The 19,197-nt window shown below is 49.2% G+C and overlaps 1 protein-coding gene across 1 annotated transcript in view; it reads right to left on the minus strand.

The window, feature by feature from the left end:
• CAB39 (calcium binding protein 39) overlaps positions 1-7,238 on the minus strand; it is a 47,115-nt gene extending 39,877 nt beyond the window's left edge. The window contains exon 1 of the mRNA XM_062005956.1: positions 7,098-7,238. The gene's annotated coding sequence lies outside the window, so the exon portion shown is untranslated. The remainder of the gene's footprint in view (positions 1-7,097) is intronic.
• Between the last annotated feature and the right edge of the window lie 11,959 nt (positions 7,239-19,197).

A 19,197-nucleotide genomic window follows, 5' to 3' on the forward strand; every position in this document is an offset into this window, starting at 1 on the left:
CCACAACAGTCTGAATCCTCCTGTCTTCAGAGAACCAAGTTTTAGTCGATAAAGTGAAAGACCAAATACTACATACTAAACACTAAGTACTAATACCACATACCAAACATGTAGATGCAGAGGATGCCCATTCACTCAGTGTTCTCTTGTACACCAACAGAACAAAAGGTCCCTCTGAAAAAACCTGAAATCAATCACATATTCAAACTTCTTGTACCAAATCAGAAAAGCCAAGTGTGGGTCAGAATATGTTAACTTTTGAGAGCGTAACTTCACTTTCTCAATATTTTCCCGATCCAGTACTGACTATATACATAGGCTTTATCAAGAACTATGCCTAAACCCTCTCCCCTATAAGGTATATTTTTTAACTCCCTCGTAAGATTTCTCCATCACTACCAATCTCCACTCAGAAGTTTAAGACTTGATCAGCAGGTGTAACAGGTTAGGAGAACAGTGCATTCATAAACTGTGTGGGAGAAACTTCTCAGTGCTCACCTGTGTTAGACTCAGCACATGTCTGTATCACTAAGGTCTCATTTAGGTAGAATAGAATTCCCTACATTTTCTTTTCTAAAAATCTTCTCTGTGAACAAACTTTTGTTTTTTAATCTGTCTATACATGATATCCAATAAAGTAAAAATGTTGTGTGCTGGTACATTTTATAAACCACTACAATGTACATTTTACATACATAAAAACAGTATTACCTACCAGGCAGTAAAGGGCACGCTTCACACCTAATAAAGCAAAATATGACACAAGTAACTTTTGCCTCACTTCTGCAACTACCATAAACTCTTGAAACTGCAAAGCCAGAGAAAGAGGTCAGAGACTCCAAAGCAGCAGGATGCTTTGAATGTGTGCTATCAGCGTGCGTGGCTGCCACGCCACACAAGATATTATCAAATCTACAGAGTTTTTTTTTAAAGCAACCTCCTCAGCAGATGAGCTGGGAAGCTGGCAGGGCTCTGAACAAATGCTTGGCAAGAAGGCATGGCCAGCCTTCCCAGGTAAGCTCTTGTCACAGGGAGTAAAGAGAAAAAGTATAGGGAAAGTCACACCTGGCAAAATCCAAAACAGCACTGGACACGAGAGCTGGCCGGAGAGATGGAGGGGCCTTTCACAACTGTCTGTTCTACAGGGTTTCTCCCCATTTCTGTGCATTAGCATTACTTAAAAGTCAGTAAATAAAACAAACTTTTCAGAGAGGTATTTATATGTCAGCTGTTTGCCTGGGCACCTCCAGAAGCCAAAAAAACATTAGGCATTCCCTGTTCCTGGGTTCACTTCTCAATTTTTTTCATTACGTATTTTAAGACAGGCAACTTCAAAGGAGATAAGACATTTCACACACGAATGACCAAACATAAGAACTTCTCTTACAGTCATGCATATTCCACTCCCTGAGAAGATGACCTATCAATTCCCTTTACAAACCTAGTTCTAGCTCAGCTATTTCTAAGCTGTTTCAAATCTTGCAGGGTTTGTAGTTGCATTTTTAGTTACATTCTTCTAGTAACACAAATGAGTTTATTAGTATGAATTGAAAAAAAAAAATACACAACAGGTTAAGGATGAAAAGCAATACACAGTAATTTTTCACTTGATGTAACCACTTCACTGTGAAACACTTGACAATATACCGGAACATTTTAGACTAACTCCAAGTAGTAGCTCCTAAATAACTTCATGCAAAGATGATTCTGACCTTAGAGAAACATGTTACACTAACACTACAGTTCTGCATTTAATTATAGCTTCTCAGTTTTTGAACTATCTTGCTATATTTAACATTTACTGATGAATTCTCTGAGTGTTTGAAGGGGAGGGAAGAATTACAGAGCAAACAGGTCTTCAGAAAGGAACTAGGTATTTCATTAGAAGTAGCAGGTTTCCAATAAACAGAAAGATTAGTTACAACATTCAGCTATTTTCCCTGCAATTTTATGCACTTGAGGATAGGCTTAAAATTTGCTTCCTTCTGGTGTATTTGAGGTCCAGTCAATGAAATTTTTAGAGTGTCTTTTGACTATGTGAACTATTAGCTGGAACGCTCAAAACAAGGGAGTGGAAAGTAAACTGCAGTTGTTTATTTAAAACTAAGCAATTTACTTTCTAAATTAATGTTGTCTGAAAAAAACAGACCATAAAGGCTGCTGAGGAATGACCACAGTTACTCCTGTAAACACAGGATATTTGGGCTCTTTCCAGTTTTGATCAATCCTGAAGACTGATTTAAATAGGGGCAAATGAATGTGCCATTTTATCATAAGGTGGAACAACAAAAGCACATAAATCTGCTCTGGCCACAGAAAGCCCAAACTCACATGACACCAGTTTAAGCCTTAGGTACTCCCGAAGCATGTATTTAAAAACCTAGCTCAAGTCCATTAAAATAACTCAAGACAGCCTCATCTTCTAATTTAACCTTTGTGTTTGCACTTAGGGGGTGGGGAGGGGAAGAGGGAGGGATCTCAGCATAAAGTTTCACCTTCTAACTGAAGACATTCAGCTTCCTTCTAGCTCACATGTGAGATGTTGAGAGAAAACTTGTGGAAGGAGAGAGCAAAGGCAGAAAGGAATGAGAGCTGAGCTTGCCAACAATTCAGACTAAATATACTCTGAATTAGACAACAAATTGGGGAAGTAGCATTGTAAAAGTTCTCATTAGAACAGCACAATCTCGAGCACTAATAGCAAAGGGAATTTTTCATCTTGCAGAGGTTTATCCATAGCTACAGACAATACAGTTACAGTGAACACTGGCATCAGTTCTCTAATAACAAAAAAAACTGTTGTCCAGTGTGATTAATATTCTGCTTTGACCTGCAGTTAAGGAGGAGTGGTAAAAGTGTATGTAGCACATGGTATCTCTACCAGATATTGCTACAAGATTTCAACTGTACTATGTACAAAATACAATATTCAAGCTTAAACTCATATTTTTGCTTTGCACATTACTCAAATAGCTGCAGGCTGTTGTAGTACTATTAATTTTCAAGAAGCAGATGAGTTAAATCTTGTTTTTGATAGAAAGCTGCAAGATGCCTTCAATTAGACAAAGGTAATCATACTTCAATAGCTGCTCTTGTAATTAAATCACATTATAAAATGTCAGAAGTACAGAAAAGAGGACCAGAAGGGAATTCAAAAGGTCATCTAGGCTTCTGCCCCCATTTCCAACCAGCATCAACTCTTACAAGTGCCATTCCAATGCTCTACATACATTACAAAAAAGATGTCATTTTAGCAAGATCTAAAGCCTCTAAGTGCATTACAGACATTATCACAGCTTTCAGGATTTTACACAAACATTAAGTCTGCAAATATCTCATTTAAAAACATGCGAAAACTCAATACAGAACTGAATCAGAAGGAAAGACACTGGTCAGTAATTCCGATACTCACAAAAAATGCCCTAAAAAAATCTAGAAAGTGCAGCATGTATAGCACAACAGTAAGGCCTAATTCAACTAACATCCATTAATTATAGACTATAATACACATTAGCTTCAAGGATAGAATGCAAAATAGATACAACTCCCTCCTGCATAGATGTTTCATAAAGGCAATAAAGGAATTCCAAGAGGTGGAGTTAATAATATTATCACACTTCACCCAGAATACACATTTGTCTGTGCTTGATAATACCCAAAAAGTGTAGTTATCTCTCAAAGGCACATAGTCACAAAGTATTACTTAACTGGCACTTTTATTTAGAAGCCATATTTTTTAAGATATCTGTATTTATACAAATAAAGGACACCAATTGATAATTCTCCATCTATAATCATGCACTAAATGCTGGCAGAACACATCAAAGGTTCAGAATCATAGAATGGTAGGGGTTGGAAAGGACCTTTAGAGACCATATAGTCCAGCCCCTCTAAAGAAGTAGGGTCACCTAGATCAGGTCACGTGTCCAGGTGGGTCCAGAAGACCTCCAAGGAAGGAGCCTCCACACCCTCCCTGGGCAGCCTGTGCCAGGGCTCCCTCACTCAAACACTGAAATAGTTTTTTCTGATGTTTAAATGGAACTTTTTGTGTTCCAGCTTCATCCCATCACCCCTTGTCCTGTTGCTAGATACCATAGAAAAAAGGGATGTTCCAACCTCCTGACATCCACAATTTATATACTTATAAGTATTAATGAGATCCCCCATCAGGCTCCTCTTCTCCAGACTAAACAGCCCCAGTTCCCACAGCCTTTCCTCGTAAGGAAGATGCTCCAGTCTCCTCAGCATCTTGGTGGCCCTGCACTGGCCTCTCTCCAGCAGTTCCCTGTCCCTCTTGAGCTAAGGAGCCCAGAACTGGACACAGAACTCCAGATGAGGCCTCACCAGGGCAGAGTAGAGGGGAAGAAGAGCCTCCCTCGACCTGCTGCCCACACTCTCCTTGATGCATCCCAGGATGCCATTGGCCTTCTTGGCCATGAGGGCACATTGATAATAAACTGAGCATGAGCAGCAATCAGGATTCCCAGGTCTTTCTCTGCAGAGCTGCTCTCCAGCAGGTCAATCCCCAGCCTGTACTGGTGCAGGGGGTTGTTCCTTCCCAGATGCAGGACTCTGCCCTTGTCCTTGTTGAACCTCATGAGGCTCCTCTCTGCCCAGCTCTCAAGCCAGTCGAGATCCCACTGACTGGCAGCACAGCCTCTGGGTAATCAGCCAGTGCTCCCAGTTTGGTGTCATCAGGGAACTTGCTGAGGGCACACTCTGTCCCCTCATCAAGATCGTTGATGAAGATGTTGAACAAGACTGGCCCCAGAACCCATCCCTGTGGAACTCCACTGGCCACAGGCCTCCAACTCGACTCTGTGCCATTGATCCCCACCCTCTGGGCTCTGTCATTCAGCCAGCTCTCCATCCACCCCACTGTCCACTCATCCCAGCCACACTGCTTGAGCTTTCTGATGAGGATGTGAGACAGTGTTAAAAGCCTTGCTGAAGTCAAGTCTGCATCAACACAAGTAAAAGAACACAACCCTCAAAACCGTTAGCACTTAGAAATACTCAGCAGCATGCTGCTGAATATCACACCATAACATCATCCACATGGCAAAACTGACATTGAGAGACCATTATTTGGCTCACTCCCAATGCCAGAAGACACACTCTCCTGTTGTACTATGGTACTTCTGCCTGACTCAGGAGCTTCCCTAGTGACACATATCTCGCACTGCCATCAAGACTATAATTTAAACACAAGTAAAGTTAAACCAAGCAAGCAGACTCATTAGTTTCCCACATTACAAGATGATCATGAAACTAACTGTAAAACACAATATGAGCTCATGACACACAGAATCCTACCACAACACAGTGCCATGAGGCATCGTGCCATTCTTGCAGATCAGGTAAGCTGCCAATTCATACAGGGCAAACAAAAAAGGAAGTCAAGTTAGTTGACCCCAAAACAGGTACCATACTAATTCTAATTCACAGACTATTTCTTGGCCATTTTTTCTCTGCAGTTAAAGGCTGTTGCCACATCAACAGGTATCAGGGAACAGGAACTAACTAAAGGTGTACCATGTTTTAAACAGCAAAAAGCTATTATTTAAAGGCTTAGATACCAAGGTGCAAGCTCAGGATGTTGAATTTCCTCTGACAGTATACGATTTCATGAGCTCTTCACTTAAAAAAGGAAGACACACTTCCTGATGATGAACTACTCTGCTGAAAGGAAAACGTGGGGCCTTGACTTAAAGAGTTTCTGACAGGTGAGTTTAAACAACAAAAACATGCACACACAAAACTTTACATACAAAACTTTACAGTATTTTGATGTTCATCAAATTTCTTTTCTGATCTACATTTAAACTGTTCTTGCAAGCATTGTTACTTGCCTCATTGAAACTAAAGAGCCTAGGTCATGTAATTTAATCTTTGACTCATCATGCACATTAAATCACAGCATTCCCTTAATACAGCATGTAGGTTTCAAATAAATCCTTCATAGCTACATGCTCACTTACCAAAAATTAAATTTTCTTTAAAAACAACCAATCCAACTCACTAAAATACCAGCTACATCCTAGTTTCAATACCAGCAGCATTTCACAGATTTGTAGGAACAAGCACTAAAAAGAAAACTCTTTTTCTTTCATGGAACACAGAGATCACGCTGTGTTAGCTTTCTACGATGTAGTTTACAAAAGAAAATGAGGATCTTAACTGCCCTCACATACAGTTATTTCTGCGTGGAGGCCTATGATAGCTACGAATAACAATTGAAGGAAGAGGCCTGAGACCTGGACAGTGGGAATACTGGGTAACTTGGTGCCTGCTCTACACCTCCAATCAATTCAGCTCCTACAGGACATAACAAAGGAGGGGTTTTTTCCAGGTGTTTTCCTGAGCAAGTGTCTAACTCGGGGGACTGCTGCTCGCCCGCCTTGCCGTGCGGCCGGGCTGGGACACAGCACTCCCCTGCCCTGCGCAGCCCGAGGTGCCGGGCAGCTGCAGTGCCTGCCACCCCAGAAGCGCCTCCGAGGCTGCGGGCCGAGGTAAACCCTGCGCACTTTTGCATCTCAGTTCGTTAGCCGGCAACGGTATTTGAGGAACTCCGGGATAAAAGGCGCTGCCGCACCAGCGCAACGGACACCCTTCTCTCTGCCCTTCCCTTTCCGACTGCCGCCGGCTTTCACACACAGACACCTCCCGGCCCAAGCGGCACGCACCTCCCCGCGGACGCCAGCCGGGAGCCGCCTTCGGCCCCAGGCCGCCCGCCGGCCCCAGGCAGGCGGCGCCGCTCCCGAGGCCACCCGGGCCAGCAGGACGGGGCCGCTCCCTCCCGCCACGGGTGGCCGCCGCGCGGACAAACGAGTCCGGAGGGCGGCTGACAGCGGCAGTGCCGGGCCGCGCTCCCCGGCGGCCTCCGCGGGCACGGCCCGGCCCGGGCCTGCCCCGAGCAAGCCGCCCCGCACGCACTAGCCGCGGCGGCGCCGCCTCCCGGCCCGGCCCCGCGCCGCGGGCAGCGCCGGACAATGCGCGACGGCCCCGACGGGCCTTCGCCTCCCTCCGCTCACGAACCGCCCGCCGCGCCGCCGCGCCTCGCTCCCTTCCCTTCCCCCCCCTCCCCGCCTCGGTACCTCGGTGCGGAACGCGGCCCGGCGCCTGGCTTCACGGTGCGTCCGGCGGGGCCTGCCCCTGGGCGGCCCGACCGCCCCGGCTCTGGCTGCGCGACTCCGGCGGATGAAGGCAGAGGCGCGGCGCGGCCCCGGCTCGCCCGGCCCCCTCCCCCCCCCCCCCCCGCCCCGCGCTCTGCTGCGTCGCAGCGGCCCTTCCCTCGCCCGGCGGCGGAGCGCGGCGGCGGCGGCGGGCGGAGCCGAGAGGGAGCGCTTCCGCCCGCCGCCGCGCCACAGCGCCCCCTGCCGGCGCGGAGGACGCGGAGGACGCGGCGGCGGGGTCGGGAGGCGGCGCGCGCGCCCCGCCGCGGTGCGGGAGCAGCCCCGGGAGCAGCCGCGGAGCCGCCGCGGAGCCGCCGTTCCTGTCGCCCTCCTGGCCGCGGCTGCTTTGTTGTTGCTTGATGCTATTCTCCACGCTTATCAGTTTTTTTATTCGTATGCAACATTTTTATTGCCACTTGCATGCTCTCGCTCTGTATTCACCGGGGTGTGGTTTGTTATTGACGGCTGTTGTTACTATTCCCCCATCCCGGGCGCCCTGACCTCCTGCAGACCCTTTGCACTGTCAGCAAAACTCTTGTTCCGTGCCGGGGACCTGAGGGCTCAGGTGTGCGGTTGTGACGCAGCACCGTGCCCTGGACTTGGGCTTCAGCTGTGCCGGTGTGACAGTGCCAAAGGTTGTGTGCTCGTTCCCATGGCGGGGCACAAGGGCTCTGGGCTGTTCTGTGTCCATACATTATTCTCACCGTGACAAGTGCAGATGAGCCCAAACGACCTCCATCTCTCCCAGCACAGCTCACGTTGGTGTTGTCCATGAGTGCAGTGTAATCACAACGTGGTTTTAAAGCAGGATTTTCATGGAACAGGTCATGAATTTCTTACAAGCCATGAGGTGAAACGTTCCCCCCCACGGGTCTGATGCTGTGTGGCAATGTGAGACTTGCTGGCCCGGTTTCCTGAAACGTCCTTAAGCTCCTCACGCTCTGCTGCACTGAACAGCTCCAGCTGACGGCTTCTATCCAATTTCAGTTTAATTACTTGTCTCCACATCTCTTCCTTGCACTTCATCACACCGCTGGGGAAGCTTTGGGTCGGGTTTCTCAGGGCCGTCCTGTTTCCCTTCAGCGGCTCTGAGCTGCAGGTGCTGCGGTTGCCTTGCCTGGGCTACAGGGAGCAGGCAGCGTGGGTGGGCACAGCTGCGCCACGGGCTCCCTTGGGTGCAGCACTGGACACAGCAGCTCTCACGGGGCAGCTAGGGCAGGCAGGCACGGAGGATGAAGCTTCTCTCACTTAGACTCACAGCTGAAGTGAGCCCATGTTGCGCAGAGTGAGAATTTAGCCATGGCAAGATGACGTGGTGGGTGGGTGAAAAGCAAAAGCAATTTCTTGTAGCAACACCTGAATTAGTGCAATGGGGTTTGCACAGGGTGCTGGACCTACCCACTCTCCTGGGGCTTGCAGGGTCTCCTCTCTTCCCCCACACCTGGCAGGCATTCTCTTCTCCACAGCTGGAAGTTTATCCATTTAATAAACCAAAACAACAGCAACAACCGTCAGACATAAGCAAAAACAGCCTTCATGCCCAGAGGACAAACCCAGCGGTGTGGCAGTGCTGGACTGGCACAAGCAGTGCAACTGGCCACTGAGCTGCCCAGTCTGCTGCATTTTTAGGTACATATCCCGTGTTCTCTGTGCTGACTGTGTCTTTTGGCAGCCTGGCAGCAACCTGCAGTATTTCACATTCCAGCTTCTCATCCCTGTGAGATAGATTTTGATTCCTGGACCCTTTGCACGTCATCTGTCTGCAACGTCCCGTTAGATGCTCCGAGGCTCCTTGCAACATTCTACAAGAAGTGACTCCTACCAGCAGAATAGAGATTCCTGGTGCCATCTCAGATGTGGAAAAGTCTCATAGAACATGTGAAAATCTCAGCCAACAGGTCTTCTTGAACCAGCCTGTTCATTCAGCAGAAAAAAATGTTGCTGACAACACTTGCAGCCGTCTCTACACCTGACAGCATGGAAGCACAGAGGGATTTGCAGGGGGCAGTGTGGCTGGGCAGCTGCAGCAGCCCTGGGCTTCTGCCATGGACCAGCCCCACAGGCTCCAGGTCCAGCCAGTGCCACAAAGGGCTACCCCTGCCAGCCCTGCCCCGCTGGGTACCTCACAGGGCAGGGTATGGGGGTATAAGCAAGCATATATATGTAAAAGATGTACATACTAGCTTATATCTTCCAAATATATACTTACTGTTATACAAAGATACAAGAGATGAAGCAGGGGCAATGCTGCCTGCATGGGGGGAGGGAACCTCATGGTGGGCCCAGGGCATGTGCTTGGCCAAACACTGACAGTTCATCCGTCCCACTTGTGACCTGAGAATAATTGCTTCCAAAGCCATGGAAAGGGTGTGGATGTCTGAGTTTAAGTTGTTAACCTGTAATTATGCTGAAAACATTCTTTAAACAGATGATAATATCCAGGGTACTGACTAGAGAGAAGGAATTAAAGGATTTAACACCAGGATTTAACACCAGCTCCTAGAAAATAGACACTGCTGCTTTATAAATGACCACTGGAAAAAAAAGATCATACAAATAATGGGTTCAGTGCAATTACCATCCCCATGTGGAGAAATCCCTGAGCAGAGAGAGCATGATTTTTCTAAGCTCTTAGATGCAGGAATTAAATGCAACATGTGAGTGAGCTTTTAGCACACCAGCAATTCACTAATACACAGCCATGAGTGAAATATCCATTGTGAACTAATTCATTCTTGCAAATTAGGAAGTGAAAAAACAAGATTTTAAAATCTCAGTTACTTCACATGGGGAAAAAAAAAGGTACTTGTAAAGGCAAGTGCTAAGGTGCTTTGCTCAGGAGGGATGAACAGCTGAATGGGATCCTAGAGGGTTTTGCTGCTGGTTTGAGGCTCAGGAAGCTCTGCAGCTCAGCTTCAGCTCCTCTAATCACCATCCTGCCCCACCAAATGGAAAAAGTGGTGGAAAAAATAGTGTGTCATCCTGTGAAATTAATCCTGCTTCAAGCAGCTCTGGTTTGCTCACCTTTTTTACTTCCTTTGGCTGCACACAAAGCCCCTGTGCGTGCCTCACGCAGGGTGCCAGGGCTTGCATGGCAGCAGCTGTAGCTTTGCAGGGCTGGCCTCCCTCTGTTCCCCCTGAGGCCAAGGGCAGGTAGAGGTAGGGAGGCTGCTGAGAGCACCGTGGGCTCCTGCAATTCAGCCAGAACCCAGGCTGGGCCAATGTGTCCTTGTTAAAGGACATCCCTCCACTTGCAGCACGGCTGGATTCTGTGAGACAGCAGCAAAGCAGCTACCTCTCAAATACAATTTTAAAGTCAGTCCCAAACAGCCCCAGTGGTCTCTGTCCCATCCCATCCCCAGGGACTGAGGCTTAACCCTTCTGCTGCACCCTGCTCTTTCTCAGCACTTCACACAGGGGAAATAACTCATCACCTGATTTCTCTTTTCTCTTTCCCAGAGCTGCAATGCAGTAGGAGGACATGTGTGCCCTTTCCCTTTGGAGGATGTTTCCTCCTCTCCCCCTGCCCTGCTGCAGCAGCAGGTCCCAGGTACCTCTTGTCATGTCCCACACAGCCTCCTCACAGGTCTTACTGCCTGCCAGGAGCTTCTCATCACTACTCGTAGCCCAAATGGGCACAATCCCAAGCAGGGCCACCGTCATTCCTACAAAAAGCCCAACGTCAAGCGTTACCCACAGTGGTGCATATGAGAACCCCCCAGCACAAACCCCATTTGCACAGAGCCCAAACCATCATAGGAATGTGGGGCAGAAATACCTGTCCATACTTTGGGCACGTCATCATCCTGCCATGGGATGGAATGGAGATGTTCCTCTGCCACTTACTTGGCTGTCTCAATAGGCATGACACGGACCATCTGAAAAAGTCATCTGCCAGCTGCCTGGACAGATATACAAAGAGAAAAGAATTTAACCAACATCCAGGTTCCATTTTAACTGGGCTCCTGGTCCCTGACAAAGTGTTTCAGGCAAAAGGCTTTGGGGAGGAAGCATTAGTAGGGATGACTGCAGTTATGCTTAATATCTTAAAGTTTGGAAGAAAGTAAGCCTGTCTGTGGACTTTGGACCAAGCTGAAGTGGCTGAATTTAATCACCCAGGTTTCACAAGTGCTTGTGACTGTTCCTAAAGCTGCATTTCACCATTAATCCATCCATTCACTCAACAGAACTGGAAACAAACACACTTTCAAATCCCAACGGCAGAAGCTACCACAGAGGTACCAAAGGAACTTCCTCTGTCCACCTGAATTTATCCACAGACCTGTCTAAAAGGACTGCTTTTCTTCTCTTGCTTCTCATCACTTTTATCAAATCAATTCTAAACCAGAAAATTACTGAAGGAGAAAAGTTTTTCCCAGTTAAGGTTGAAAACCAGGGAAGGGGAACTGGAGGGCAGTTGCTTATCCTCCAGGGAACTGGGCTTCTTTCAGTGACTCTTCCTCAGGCTCAGCCCTACCAAACAGACTGGTAGGGTTGGGTTTTTTTTTTCTCAGATGCTTTCCCTCTTTTGTTTTAAGTTTTAAAGAAGTTATGAACCCTGTTTAGTAACTGGGTTCCTGTTTAATTAGCACCTGCTAAGCTGTGAAGTGCACACCCTCTGAATAACACTGGTATGCCCTTTACTGAGCACTTTACCCCTCCAAAGGACTTTGCAGAAGCTAATTAATTAGCTCTTATAGCAGAAAACTGCTACAGTGATTGGCATGGGCTTAGTGCTGCTGTTCATCTGGATTCAGCCTCAGCTGCTGTGGGGCTGAGTTAACACAGGAGCCATTGTCATGTCCCTTCACACTCAAATCTATGTCAAGCTACTCCAGCAAATACATGCAGAGACCTTCCTTGAGACTCTTCAAAGCTTTTCTGTGCCTCTTCTTCCTTTTTCCTCCTTCTTTTCCTCCTCGTGGGATCCCTGGCTCCCGAGGAGGAGGGCACTCCAGAGCTCTGCCTGTCCCCACCTTCAAAGTTAGGTGCTGCTTTTGGGAAGGGCTGAGCCCCCTTTTCCCAGCTCAGCAGCTTCACCTTCTAAAGAAAGTTCACTTACATTCTACAGAGAAATTTGTATCTTCTCAAAATCTTCCCTGTGCAGGTGTGCAAGAGAGTCACTGTCTGCATGTATTTATATGTACTCACCAGGAAGGAGGAGATGGGAGGAAACCTCACCTTTGAAACACAACAAAATGCCAGGAGAGCTGGCGAACTCCTTGTGGAGCTCACGTGTTGTGGCATCTTTCCCTTTTGACAGAGTGAACCTGGGGCATAGCTCCTAATCTGGACAAGAGAGAAAGAAAAGGTTATGCCACTGGGGGTTTAGCTGTTATTTTTGTATGCCTTGTCTGCTCCTCACCTCACTCTCTGGTCTTATTGTGCCCCAAGAGCTAGCAGGGCTTCCTACAACCTTTGGTTCCTCCAGAGGAATGAGTAACCCTCATCCATATAACAAAAGGACAGTCTCCTAGATATATTTAAAGGGGGAAAAACATCTAAAGAAATAAAGAGGAGGGAGATATGATTAAAAGCAGGCAGTGTTAATACAAACAAAAAGCAATATAAAACTTTTTTTGCTTTAATTGGTAAAAAATGTGGATAGAAAAATGCAGCTACAAAAGAATTAGACAGCAGCACATGATTTTATGTTCAATACAGGATGGGCCTGGCTCACAGAGCAGAGAGCCTGTGGCTCACGCCCTCCCATCCTAAACCCTTGTGTTTCTGCTCTCCCAGCAGCAGCCAGGCTGTGCTGAACCAGCAAGTACTAAAAACCCAAACATGTGTTTCCCCATTTCCTTGGTGCTGCAATCCCAGCCCTGCAGCACCAGAAACAAGCAGCACGTCAGAATGCTGCTGCTAAACCCAGTGCCCTCTCAGCCACCCCACTGCCCTTGCAGCAGCAGCCCACTGGCCCACGGCCCAGGACACTGTGCTGGCAGGAGGGGTGCAAGTCACTCTCCCTGCAGAGCACTCATGGTGACCAGCCTCTCTGCCTCCTTCTCACTGACAAGGTGTCAGAGGGTCAGGATGTGGTGTCAGCACACACATACATATGTACTATAAAAAGAAAGCTGCTATTGGCACATGGCCAAGCTGGGATGAAAGCCACATTTACTCACAGTCACAAGAGATATTTGTCTCACAAAGATGAAACTTAACCCTGATCCTTCTGTGGGCTTGAGAACCAAAACAGTAGGGAGAAACAGGCTGTGGGGGATGTGCAGGGGCTGGAATGTGGGAAGTGCAGGGATTGAGATGCAAGGTGTGCAGGAGCTGGGTACATGGGATGTGCAAGGGCTGGGACATGGGGTGCTTAGCCCCATGTTCCAATATTTGGGGAGCCAGACACACATGTTACTGTGAAAGTTAAGCTTACTGAATAAACCAAGCACTCGCTGCATGAAGCTTGTTATCAGGTGTCATCTGGTAGCATCACACACATACAGAGCATGAGAAAGTCCAATGCTGCCCTTCCTGAATGAAACAATTCTAGGGATACCCCACGAGGAAAGTTCAAGAACCTCCCTGAATGCTACCTCAAAGCCCTCTACCCTCTCACCACCAAGCTTGGCTCTCCCACCTTGTACCACCCACAGGAAAGGGGCTAACTCTTATCAGCCTGTTGCTACCCACATGATTTATCAGATTTTCTTCTTCCTATACAACATCCTTGCTGTGTTGCAAGCAGCAGCTTTCTGCCTGTAAAGCATCAAGTAAGACCTCCTCTGGGCTGGGAGCACTGCTAACCTGGCAGGCAGGAGATGGCTTGAGCAAGGGCTGGAGCATCAGCTGATCCTTGAAGCAAAGGCTGGACAGAGGTATGTGGAAAAAAAAAACTCCAGAGAATTACTCAGCTGATAACAGCCTTGTAATTATTTCCTATCCCAGGAGTCCACTCCTGAAGATGGCAGAGCCACTGGGCACTGAGGAAGCCAAGCCAGGGCTGGAGAGGTTTGGTGCACTAAACAAAGCAGGCATCAACAGAATGTCCAGATGTCCAATGCTACTTCTAGAGTTAGACTGCCCCTAAGATGAAAACATTGCATGTACCACTGTCTAGTGCCATATATGTTCTTTCTCTCCACCTGTAAATGTCTTTGGAGCAGATGAACCTCTAACTGTGCTCCTACCCGTATGTACACCATGGTGAACTGCATAGGACATTGCCTTGGCAAGACACCACCTGACCATAGACATCAAGATCCATCTCCCAGATCCCCACTCCCTCTTCCCTGCTCACCACACAACTCTTGTTGTGCCACAAACCCCATCACCTCCCAGCCTTCTGCCCAAAACCTGGTACAGAAAGCATCAGCCCAGCCCCAGTGATTTAACCCATACAGCCCTCTAACACAAAGGGTGTCTGCAACAGCCTCCCCATCACTACAGGCTGCATCAGGGCTGTGCTGTCAGATGACTCTCTTTACAGCAGCAAATGACTGCACACACTCTTCTCTGTGCCCCAAGCACAAAGAAACCATCCTTAGCTTTTCAGCCCCAGCTTATTTCCAGCGCTCCCCTGTCCTGGCCATGCTCTGGGACAGAAGGTGCCCCTGCAGACTCTGCTGCACCAGCCTGAGATGGGACGTGAGTACAACATCCTCAGCTGAGGCCAGTCTGGAGTCTCAGCCCAGGTTGCTCTGAGCAGCCCAGCAGTGAGCAATCCCTGAGCTGCTGTGGTCTGTGGCTGCACGTTGGGATCCATCCTACATGCCTGGCACCACCAGAACCTCCTGCTGCTCCTCATAGTCCTCTTACCATAACACACTGAGAGTAACCACTCCTGGGTGACACTGGACTTTGAGAACAGGCTGTTTGGGATTTACAACTATCAGGAAACCTACAGATCTAAACCTTTTAAAGAGCTTTACCCTTTGTTTTTAAACCTCAGACTTGAACCAGAACTGACCTTTTGAAAAAAGCAGACAAACACCTCTTTATTCATAATGACTAAAGTCCCTGCCAAAGCAGCCCCTCCTGGGTGGGTGTTTGCTTATGGCATGGCAGGTCTGGATCCCGTCCCCAAGGCGGGGAGATGGGTGCAGAGGGTGTGCTGGGGCTGCACTCAGGGCTGCCCCACTCCTCCTGCAGCCACTCCACCTCACCCTGCCCACCCCTGCAGCTCCTCAACCTGCACGTGCTCCTTGCTTCCCAAACCCCCTGCTACTGCAGGTGCCAAAAGCAAAGCTGCTCTAATAAAAGCAGACCCAGCAAACCCACACAGAGCTGGGAGTGCTGGATGGTGCAAGACACCTATATCTCACTGTCCATCCCCCTGGGACCATGTTGCCACCCCAGCCAGCAGATACACCTCAGAAGAGGGGCAAGAAGTCACTGAACTGGGGGCAAATCCAGTCCAGACACAATCCAGCCTGGAAAGGAGAGAGGATGGAATAGTCCTGCTGTGAATCACAGGTGCAGCAGACTGGGCAGTGCTCAGGAGCACCCTCTCTTCTCTCCTCCCATGGCAAATCCATCCCTGCTAAAGGCTCAGCCACATTAAAGGGGCCATTCATTAACCAGCCAGGGCCTGGGTTGGATTCAGGGGCCACCAGTCACGTTAAGAAGGCTGTTCATTAACCAGCCAGGGGCCTGGGTTGGACTCAGGGGCCACTCCAGTCCTGCACATGCCTCCTGCTTAGTCCTGCCAGGTTGTCAGCTGGTGTGCACAGCTTCGACCCAAGTCGAGGGAGGAGAGACCAGCCTAGGTGGGCATGCAGGTGACATACAGCAGCCTTCCCGAAGCAAGGGGCTCCTCAGCCTGGCTGAGGTGGCTCCTGCAGGGAGGGGTCTCCTAGTAGGAGAAACACAGGGGCCATTCACATGGGCATTTGAGCTGCTTACCTCACCATTTGACCTCCAAAGAGGCAACACAGCTCCATATCACCAGGCTTTTTCCTCCATCCTCAATCAGTGAAGAGGCACAACTGCCCCAGCACAAGGCAGCCACGCTGGCAGATGCAGTTCTGTTTTGCCCAGAGTAAATGGTCAGGGACAGAGATGGGGCAGAACAAAAGTGGGAGGAATTACAAGAATCATCACAGTGCTCCTCTCCTTTAACAGCAAATCAGAATCAGTTACTTTCTGGTGTGAATTTTCTTGGGTCTGCTCTCTAGGCTTCTTGCTTTCTTTCCCATGAAGTGCTTGAACTAAATATTACTAGCTTTCATGGCAAAAACTTATTGGAAAGCATTTTCTTTTACTACCCAATGAAAGGTTCACAGAAAATACTTTTTCCCCCTCTCAATATTCTGGCTTTCCATTAAAAAATATCATTTCCTCACCATCACTCTGACAAGGATCTTTCAATTGGTCCTAATCAATAGGGTTGGGGAGTTCTCTTCTTATTATCTTGGCAGAACCTTCTTATTTAAAAGCTTAATTAAAGACATCCCTGCCATCCCATAGTTGCTCCTCTCCCAGTGCTTGGCTGGCAGTGGCTGGTACATGTCCCAGGGTGTGGGGGACAGCCCAGCCCCTGGCAGGTACTTGCCTCCACCTCCTTGCTGCTGCCATGGGGTGTCTCTGGGTCTGCAAAGCACCTGACACCATTTAGGACGGAGAGAAGGATGATCCTTGGGCAAAGCACTGAGTTGGAAGCCCCAAAATGAGCAGGCAGAGGGCAAGGAGGGGACAACCCCCGCTCACAGCCCTGGGGACCCAAAATTCCCTTGTCCCGTGGCCCCTGGCTGCCTCCGACCCCTCCCTGGCAGGGCCAGGGGCTGCTGACCATTTCTCTGCTGGTTATTAGATTGTTCACGGCTCTCAGGTTTGTGTGAATGAGCCCCTTTGTTCGGCGGCGCTTTCCCACGTCCCTCCCTTCGCGAGGCAGTCGCGTGTCCCGAGTCAGAGAGGAGCCCCAGCCGCCAATCCCCAAAGAAAGTTCTCTTCAGAGCAAGACATCTGCGGCGGGGGGGAACCTGCCAACATCTGCCACACTATCCCCCTTTTCAAGAGCCTTTCTTTCCCTCTTTAAAAGTGCAGGAACAGATGTTAAAAGTTGTTTTCTTTCTCCAGGGTGTGAAATGTAGACAAATAGCAAAAAAAAAGGAGAACTCCAAGCAGTGCTGACCCTTTTCTCTTTACTTTCTTGGGGTTTTTTTTTGGCAAGCCCAGGAAAAAAAAACGAGGCTTTGTTTATGAGGGAGAATCCCCTTTTCAGCAAAACCTGGCAGTGGGCAATGCAAAAGGAAAGCGGGAATTTGCAGAAAGCTCCCTTTAATGCTCATTTGCATCAGCCTGTTGGGGCTCTACAATCCCCAGCACAGATGTCAGCCTTCCCCCAAAGCCAGGGCAGCTTTCCCCCACCTGCATCCCCCTGCCTCTGAAATAAAGGCCTTTGCCCTGACAAAGAGGTGTAAAATAACTGTTTACAGCAAAAGCTGCTCTTCTTTTTCACTGGGGCGCTGTCGTACAAATGAAGCTTGAAATGAGCTCACCCGGAGCAGAGCAGCAGGCAAGCCGAGGGGCTGGGGGCTGGGGCTGGGGGCTCAGGCTGGGGCTCAGCTGCCCTGTGTGGGCACAGGCCGTGGCTGGGCACAGGGCCACCGCGTTGTTCTTGCGCCGTCACGCCCAGCTGTCCCCGGCAGCCCCTGCCTCTCCGCCAGCACCACGCAAGCTGCTGTGCAGGGAACCTGACCTTCCGCCCTCTGGCAGAGCATCTCATCCACCCGGGGGCCTAAAAGCACCTTGCAGGGTGAGGAAAGCGGGGAGTGAAGGAAGGAAAGGCAGAGCAGCAAGTCTGGGACAGGGAGGAGATGGAGAGTAAGAAAGGAGGTGGCACCACCGCAGAGACCAGCGCTCTGCAGCCTGGCCAGGGAGGGATGCCAACGGGCACAGGTCATGTTTTTCAGAGCTTTTAGGCAAATCTGCATTTGCTGCCACCTCTGCAATGCTGAGCTGGGCTAGAAGCCAAGGTGGTCTCAGGCTTCCCCCTGCTGCCCTGTTTGACTTGGGAAGGTGCCTCTCTCTGCACAAGGTGTGGGTGGAGGGGTGTTTGTGGTGGGGACAGGGGCCTTCTCTTTCCCATCCACTACCCGAGCCAAACCCATCTAGGAGCTGTGTGCCCAGCTAGTGGGCACGTGCTTCCAGCCTCGAGCGCCCTAACAATCTGCCCAGAGCCAGGGGTGCACCCATGCCATGCCCCCTGCCCACGTGCAGGGCACAGCCCTACCCTGGCCCACCTGCTGCCTCCTCCACACCAAGCTGCTGGAGTTGTGTGGCAACATAGAAGCCTCAGCTATGCCTTTGATAAATACCAGCAGCACTCCACTGCCCCAGGTAGCCTGGCAAAAGCTTAGGAAACTAAAGGAGCCTTCAGTGGTGAGTAGCCAGAGCTGGCTGATGTGAGGGGCTCCTGCACAGGGCAGTGGGATCACCTTTCACTATCTGTGCAGGGGCTCCTTATCTCAGGTGCACCCATCCCTGTTACCTTTACCTGGCACAAAGGAGAAATGATTAACCTTCCCCTCCCAAACCCTCCTCTCCCAACACAACAACCACACCAGCCTGTCTTGGGTCCCTGCCAAGTAGGGCACTTATAAAACCAGATAACTGCACCCCAGCTCTGCATTTGACTGATGAAGAGCAATATCTCAGCCTGCAAGATACCACATCTGGGGACAGGATTTCATGATGAGCCCAGGCAGTAGGGTGTATAGACATGCTCCAAGTATGTTTGCACTTAGGCACAGGCAAACACACACCCACACACATTTCAGCAAGGGACACAATGTCCTTGCTTTTATCTCTGAGGTACATACATCCTACCCACGCTGGAGCAGGGAGAGGGCTCTGGCTTGTGATGCTTCTGAACCGCCGCCGCCGCTTCCACTTCAATAAGGTGACACATTTAACACCAGCTCGAAGGGCTTCACCTGTGGGACTCAACAGGACGCTGCCAAATCCTGCTCAATAGCAAACTGACCACCAGAAAGCAACAGCATGGTCGTGAAAAACGCCTTCATGCTCCCCCCTGAACCACTAAGAGAGCATAAAAGTGCATTCTCATCCT

This window comes from Colius striatus, chromosome 12 (genome assembly GCF_028858725.1).
Source record: "Colius striatus isolate bColStr4 chromosome 12, bColStr4.1.hap1, whole genome shotgun sequence".
NCBI classification, from domain to species: Eukaryota; Metazoa; Chordata; class Aves; order Coliiformes; family Coliidae; genus Colius; species Colius striatus.